This window comes from Manis javanica, chromosome 16, assembly GCF_040802235.1.
Source record: "Manis javanica isolate MJ-LG chromosome 16, MJ_LKY, whole genome shotgun sequence".
Taxonomy (NCBI): Eukaryota; Metazoa; Chordata; class Mammalia; order Pholidota; family Manidae; genus Manis; species Manis javanica.
Window position 1 is genome coordinate 2,643,781 of NC_133171.1, and position 8,338 is coordinate 2,652,118.

Genomic DNA, 8,338 nt, shown 5'->3' on the forward strand with positions numbered 1-8,338 from the left:
TTTCATGCCAAGTGTGTTTCCAATAGAAAACAAAACAGCAACAAAAAAGCCTAAGGGACACCAGGAAACTTTGGGAGGTGTCGGATGTCTCTTACCTTAATTGAGGAGATGGTATCACAGGTGTTTGCATGTGTCCAAACTCACCAAATTGTATGCATTAAATATGTGCCATTCTTTGCAATCATTTATACCTCAGTAGAGCTATTTTTTTTCAGAAAAGGAAAATCAGTTCTCAGCTTCATTGATGGAAACCCGTTACGTTTGCACACACACACACCGCCACACACTCTGCTCTCTGTCACCCTGTTCTTGCACATCCCTACTCCAGCAGGACCATGCCAGCTCTGGAGGGAGTTGCCTCTGAACTCCTACTCACAGAAAAAAAAAAAGAAGTGTCTTTTCCAGCAACCACGCCCACACTTCCTGGCAGTCAGGACTGTCACCATTCATCAGATAGGTATGCTGCCTGCTCACCTTTGACAGCATTTCGTCGCCAGCCTCTGAGGCTCTCCAGGGCAGAGCTGCCTCTCGTGTTACTTTTCAGTCAACAAACTGAGTTACCACCAGTCTGAGAGGGAGACCTTGCCTCCTCATCACCCCCAGTTGCGGTGACTGTTCAGGAAGACAGCTATGCTGCCGAAAGCAAGCGGTGAGCCCAAATCTTAAGGAAAACGGCCCTCAGGTCACAGATGTCCCAGCTTGGCTGGCTTGCATGGAGAGGTGGTCGCAAGGGCAGGCGAGGGGGCCAGGAGGCTGCTTATTCGCACATGACAGACGGAGCAGGTCGCGGCCGGGCCGAGCTCTGGGCCCGGATATCTCCTGTGCGCGGGAAGCCGGGCTTGGTCTCGAGGCTCTGCCATTTCTCTTCTTGAGTGACTCCAGCCCTGGAGGATGAGTTCCACACACGTTAGAATTGGCATATGAGGCTCATCGCTGTGTGAGGATGAACAGGTGCCGAGGGTGCCGGGAGGGTGATGGGCCATGGAGCGGCATTTGTGTAGCGTCTCAGAACTGCAACTTGGGTGTCTGAACACCTGCTCTGTGTGCCAGGAAGTTGTTGCCTGCTGTCTGCTCAATTCCAGTTCTAGTGTGAAATCTCAGGGTCCGGGTCGGATGTCTGTCCTTGATGCTACTGTTCTTCCGGTGCCCCAGGAATAGAGCTGGCTTGGAGCCATGATTTATACCTGATCTAAGTTTCATTGTTAACTGTGAACCAAGATCTCCATTTTAAACAATTGGCTTTTGAGGGGGCAGAAAAGGCACAGTTGTTAATGAGACATGAGTTTACAAATAATTATTTGGAGGGATAAGAATGCAAAGGTGTAATTTCCAAAGGATTGTTTAACTTTCTGAAAACAGATAAATTAAAACAAGCCTCTTTGAGAGGGAAAAGGGAAACCAATGACAAGTGTGTAGCTTCATAGACAGAAACCTGGGATTGCATCTGCACGCATCTACTTCCCCACCACAAGCCCTCTCTCTGATTCCCATTCTTAGCAATTCTGCAATTATGCTTCTGAGCAGTGGCCACCATGTAATACAGTCAAGATTGTTTTACCCAGTACTGAGGTTGCTCTGGTGATCGCCCTTCCCCACTCTACCTTCTTGGACAGCACAGAAATAAAAATCTGTGGGTTCTGCTGGATAGTGCTGAGTTTGAGTGTATTTCCTACAATTATGTAGAATGAGCATCTTTTAAAACAGTACCCTAGTCAGAAATCGCCAGTTGGTTGGGCAAACTCGTGCGGTGGGACCTCCTCTCTCAGAGAACACAGAGTATGCTAGCTCAGCAAGGCCACAGTGAAAATGTTTATTTTTCAGAGCCGTATTTCCTGATGCATCAAGCTTCTGAAACTATGCTCTCGATCTTCCTAGATCCCAGGAGTTTATAAACAGGCATTTGGTGGAAACAGGGACTTGGCATAAGAAACATTGAATAGGACAGGAAGAAAAGATGATCTGACCCCTTTCAAACTGTGGCCACATTGATTTTGTTCTTCCCATTTGTAGCTTTTTCCCTGGAAGAACAATGCAGCAGAGAGGAGAGCTGGATCTGTAGTTGCGTTAGAGCTGAAGGAGGATGTGGCTGAGGAAAGTCACCTTTGGAACGAGTGGCTTTCAGTTGATCGCATTCCTATCCCAAGCATCAGTTGGATGGAGCCACGGGACTTCTCCTCTCACAAAGTGGCCAGAAGCCATGGAGATGACAGTGTTTTAGCAACATCTCGCTTCCTTCAGGGCAAAGGCATGTCAGAAATAGAAACAGGAACCAAGTGCCTGTCGGTTTGAAGATTCATTGCTGAAGGATCTAATTGAGTGGGAGATGCGTGTGTTTTATAAAATTTTATTGCACACCTGCTACGGTCTCTACTCTTGAGTCATTTAGTCTAGGGCGGGGGGAGTATTCTTACACTGTGACAAACCATCATTTGTGAAGGTAATGATGATGGTGATGATGACAACTAACATTTATTGGGGGCTCTCCGGGTGGCAAGCTCTATTCTAAATGCTTTACATGAAGAAGTACCAGACAGTTCTTGGGGAGTATACATGCTGGAAGGATCCCCAGGTGAAAACAGAATGCAGTATTTTGTAAACTTTCAGGATATTCAGCAGGTAAACAAAACAAAACCCTGCTAAGTTATTTGGAAAGGTAGCATAGTAGAGCAATTTAGATAATGTTTTTTTTTTAAATAGCCTTTTTCTTTTGTAATGATTTTAGACTTATAGAATAGTTGCGAGGACAGCACACTAAGTCCCTATATATCCTGATTCGGGGTCAGGGAGCTATGGCTTCACGTCCCAGTTCATCTGTTGTTATCGTGCCCTTGGACAGGCTGTTCGGCCGCTCAGCTCCTCAGATGTGGCTTCCTCATTTGTCAAATGGCACAGTAAGTCTCGCTTTAGAGGATTGCAGGTGAAAAGAATGAGAGGATATATGTAAAGAGCTCTGTACATGCCTGCGCCATTGATGTGCTTGATAAACATTAGCATTTATTGTTATTTATATGAATGATATGGTTGCAGCAACAAATTAATGAAAATAATACGTGGCAATAATTTTAAATGGCCAATGCCTAATTATTATAGTTTCAGCTTTTGAAAGGATAAGTTCCATCTCCTTCCTTATCTTACTCCTTTTCTTGGGCAACTGGAGGAGCTCTTGGCTCCCCCCTTCACTCAGGTTCAGTCCACACCAGTCCAAAAGAGTCCCCCATCTTTTTGTCTCACATTGTCAACAAGCGTCTCCCCACCTAAAGAAAGGCCAGGATGATGGAGTGGGTATACCCATTTCCTTAGACAGTTCAGGCTGCTGCAACAAAAGTACCACAGCCTGGGTCGCCTAAACAGTAGAAACATATTCTGCACAGTTCTGGAGGCTGGAAGCCCAAGACCAAGGGTCCTGCAGCCCCGTGTCTGGTGAGAGCCCATGTTCTTACAGGCGGCTGTCTTCTCCCTGTGTCCTCACGTGGCCGAAAGCAGAGGGTGCAAACTCTCTCCTGTCTCCTTACAAGGGTGCTAATCCCATCACAAGGGCTCCACCCTCATGACCTAATTATGTCCCAGAGGCCCCCTGTCCAAATGACATCAAACTTGAGGATTAGTGTTTCAGTGTGTGAAGTTGGAGAGGATACACGTGTTCAGTCCATGGAACCTGTCCAGGCTGAGACGCTGAAATGTTCTGTTCTGGTCTGTTCAGTGGGGGCTCCGGAGCGGCTCACAGAGCACCCCCTCTGGGGCTCAGGGCCTGGGTGCCGGGACTTCCTCTACTATGAACTTCCTATTGTCTTTCTGCTGTGCTTCCAGCTGGGGATGGATGGTGGGTGGAAGGGAGAGAAGCTGGGGGCCCAAGAAACTTCTTCCCTTTCAATCATCTCTGCAGTACTGAGGCTGTTTCTCTACTTCTCAAACACACAGACCAGGATTCCCAGGCCTCTCTGTGGGCCACTAGAGCCACGTATATCTACCTCTAAGGACACACGTACTATCTGATTTCTTTAGGAGAAAATGCTTCTAATGAGACAATATTTGGGCTATGCATTCAAAATCAGTTTTCTGATGCTTCAAAATTTGGTAAATAGTTGATGACACTTGAATTTTTCCACATTTTTCTCTGCTAACAAAAGATACTTCTTATTATCACTTATCATCCCCCTTAATCAAAACAAAGACACCAACTCAGTCCTGAGAGTTTGCTTTGCCTCCTACCCACCATTGCCCATCTGAACTTACCCCAGCACACACACACTCTCTCTCTCTCTGCCTCTCTCAAAGAAAGAGGTGATGATAACTCAAACCTGGGGCTTTAGTTCAATTTCAGTTGCTCTTTTCAATGCCTAAGAAACTTAGCAGGGGACATTGGGAAATTCTGGATCATTAGAGTCTGAATGGAAAGCCCCAAGTCAACTTGTCTTCAGTTTAACAGCTAATGTTGACCTTAAGACACCATGAAATATGTTTGAAAATGTTTCCCATCAATGCTTTCTGGAAACAATGTAGGCTGCTTGCAATGGAGAACTTACTGATAGAATGTGTGCCTCCACCATGCCATTCACCAAAGATACACTGCAAAAGTTGTTCCTGCAGACATACTTTCTAGTGGTGAGGTACTTTTTGGGGCAGATGCACTTTCTGATGAGGTGGTGGCTCTGAGGGCACATATTCCCCAAGAACTTCCCATCCTAAAATTTACTGAACGTTTACTACCTTATAGGCTGCATCCTTTGCACTTCACATATGCTCTCATCCAACCTGCACAGTAAGCTGAGCTGTCACTCCAATTATCCCCATTACACAGTGGAAACTGAGATACAGAGAGGTTTATTAACTTTCTCACAGACACAAAGGTGTGAAGAAGTAAAACCAGGATTTGAAGTAGGGCATGCTGATCTTGGAGTCCATAATCGTGGCCACTTGTGAAGAGGTTTTATCTCAATTCACTCTAGAGTGCGTATTTCTTAGGAAGACAAGATTTAACTGCAGGCAGGCAGCCCCATCAAAACAGCAGACAACAATTTGAGAGCAGTTCCCATCATCCAGCAGCTTGCAAACATTTCCTCAGTCTTCCCCTTACTCTTAGTGTCCCCACAGTGATGTGACTAATGGTAGATAGCAGAGCTTTGAGCAGTCTTAGCTCCATACCTGAGGCCTGGATCTTCCTACTTGGCCACTAAGCCCATAGGCTTCTAAGCTAGTATATTCTTTCTTAGCTCCTGAGCCAGTGCTCATTCTGAAAGTTGTTGCAGATTGATAGAACCAGGGATGTTCACACGAATGCCACGCAAGAGCGAAAAACTGAGTGAAAACTGCTTTGTTGCTACAATAGTGGGCGAGGGGGTCATTAGGCCTGCAGTGAACTAATCGTTGTTGGCCCAAACAGAAAAAAATATCAGGTCTCCAGCACTTCAAGTGAGTTCATTGGTAAAGAGGCCTTGTGGTTTGAGGACAGCCTTGAAAAAAAGTGGCTCTGCTTCATCTATGCCCCATGCAGGACCTTCCCAAATCATTCTAACAGAACTCCCTTTGAATTTTAGAAGATGGGGCAGAGGAGGGGGAAAAGCAGAATGTCATGGACAAAAGTTCTGACATCTGTGAAGACAAGTGTACAAAGGGTTGTAGAGGGTCAGAAGGAGACATTTCCTCTAACTGGCTGGTCACCAGCTGTACTTCTGTCTTCAGCAGCTCATAATCTATGGAACATCCTTATCGTGAGAAGGCCAAGTTCCAAAGAAATCTCGTTTTTTGAAAGGTAAAAGGGAGATGCTGACTATTCTGTACTGGTGTGTGGTTTATTTTAGGTACAACAAAAGCTGGAATCACTTTGAGCAACCAAAAATGTCATGAATGTTCTAGAGAAGAAAGGTGGAAAGTGCTTAGTGATCCTGGAAGCACCTCAACCAATGAGATAATGTGAAGCAATTCCAGATGAATAATTAATAGGTAATGATTCAGACTTGCTTGGCAGGCAGAAAATGCCAAGGAGGCCAACATATTTGACCTTAAACTTCAGCCATTTTGCAAACAAGCATTCTGTGAGATTCATTCATTTTCATTAAGTACGAGGATGGCATTTCCACTCAGAGGGTAGCTGAGTAAATGATGAACTGAAACAACCTTTTTGGCCAAATGAATCAACTCTGCAATAAACAGTCTGGCAGCGGCTCCTTTTTGTTTTATTTCATGTTTTTGTTAAAGAGATTTATTTTTATTATTATTTAGATGTCATTGATATACCATCTTATGAAGGTTTTACATGAACAACATTGTGGTTACAACATTCACTCACATTAAAGGGATTTTTTAAAAAACATTACAGCTTTACTTTTATGAAACACTGCCCTATGTCCTAGCAGAAAAGCAAAATCTTTCAAAAAGTCTTATGATGTCATTTCAGCAATGTAGAAATAAGAAGAAAACCTTTAACAAGCAAAAGAGATGTATCTGACAACAATCTTTAGCAGTGTATCTTAAAGCAGAATGTATAAATAAGCATGTGTATCTTAGTGATGCTGAGAGGATTTCACCTTGAAACTTGTTAGCTGCAATTCCTTAATAAAGACCACTTGTTTGTCAAGAGTTAGATTAGTCTCTGAGCTGGGTTATACAGGAAATCATGTCCTGTGCCACTGTAGGAGGATTACCAGTGTCCTCCCCGAGCACAAGGATGGGCGGATCGAGTAAGGAGCACGGAAGCCTTTGCCTCCTGCCAGGCCAAGGGGGTCAGCGCACAAACACAGCCTGGGCCCCTAAAGGCCTTCCCTGAGGCTTTCAGGGCCTGCCTCGCACTGGGGACATTGCCTTCTTCTGCTTTGTGTAGAGCAATGGTCCCAAACTGGGAGTGATTTCTGCACAGGGCACCTTTTGGTAATGTCTGGATATATTTTTTGGTTGTCATAGTGGGATCCCAGCGGCACCAAATAAACAAAACAGATCAAAGTAGTAGCACAAAGACTCAGGAAATTAAATTATCTTTGGAACTATACAAAAGTCACGTCAGGACCCTTGTGTTAAACTTAACCAGGGTGATTGTTGCTGAAATGAAAGATATAAATAGGACTCAAAGACTCTTAAGATAATGATCAAACTGTCTAGGATATAAATGAAAACTACTGGTCATACCAAGAACCAGGAAAATCACAACTTGACTGAAAAGACCATCAATTGACACCAGCACAGACATAAATCAGGTATTAGAATTACCTGTCAAATATTTTAAGGCAATTATTATAAAAATGCTTTAATGAACAACCACAAGTTCACTTGAAACAAATGAAAAATAGAAAATATTAACAAAAACATCTCATTAGATGGGCTCAGGCGTGGAATGGACACAACAGAGGATAGAATAAAAGAATAAAGTAATAGAATTTACTCAATTTGTAAAACAGAGAAAATGGGCTGAAAAAAAGAAGAACAGAGCCTCAAAGAACTGTGGGACAATAACAAAATATCCAAAATTCCTATCATTGAATTCCTAGAAGGAGAGCAGAAAAAAAGTTGAATTGAAAGAGGATTTTTTTAAAAAAGTAATGGTTGGACATTTCTCCAATTTGTTGTAAGAAAATTCTACAGATCTAAGTAATTGAAGAGTCATCAAATACAATAAGTCCAAAGAAATCCATGCCACAGCACATCATCATTAAACTTCCAAAAACTAAAGAGAAAGCCTTCAAAGCAATCAGAAAAAAAATGTCACATAAACTCTAAGGGAACATGATTCAAATAAAAACACATTTCTGAAACAATGAAGGTCAATAGGAAGTTTCGCAACATTTTCCAAGTGCTGAAAAAAAGAATTGTCAACAGTGAATTCTATATCTTACTAAACTATTCTCAAAAAAGAAATAGGCACATTCTCAGATAAAGGAGAACTTAAATGAATGTTGTTGTTCGCCAAATTGCCCTTAAAAAAATGGCTAAACAAAGTAATTCACACTGAATGACAATTATAAAAGAAGGAAACTTAAAGCATTCGAAAGGATGAAAGAACAAAGTAGAGAGCAGAAATATGGGCATACAGTGAACTACCTCTTCTCGTGAGTTTTATAAATCATATTAATGAGTAGAACAAATGTTGTAACACTATCTAATGATCAAGACAATGACATTTAAAGTGGGAGTAGAAAAGGGACTGAAATGGAATTAAAGTGTCCACACTTTATTTGAAGTGGTGAAATGTTAATGTTACTAGACTGTAAAAAGTCATATATGTATATTGTCACACTTGGAGCAACAACTAAGAAAGCTATACAAAGAGATGCACTCAAAAACACTTTAATTAAATCAAGATAGAATCCTAAAAAGTGTTCAATTGATACACAGAAAGGCAATAAAGGAA

The 8,338-nt window shown here is 42.6% G+C and overlaps 1 long non-coding RNA gene across 1 annotated transcript; it reads left to right on the plus strand.

Annotated features, from left to right (window-relative positions):
* Positions 1-254: 254 nt before the first annotated feature.
* On the plus strand, positions 255-6,162 carry LOC140846721 (uncharacterized). The gene is made up of 2 exons (XR_012126103.1): positions 255-649; positions 5,799-6,162. It is a non-coding gene; the product is annotated as an uncharacterized lncRNA (long non-coding RNA).
* Positions 6,163-8,338: the final 2,176 nt, after the last annotated feature.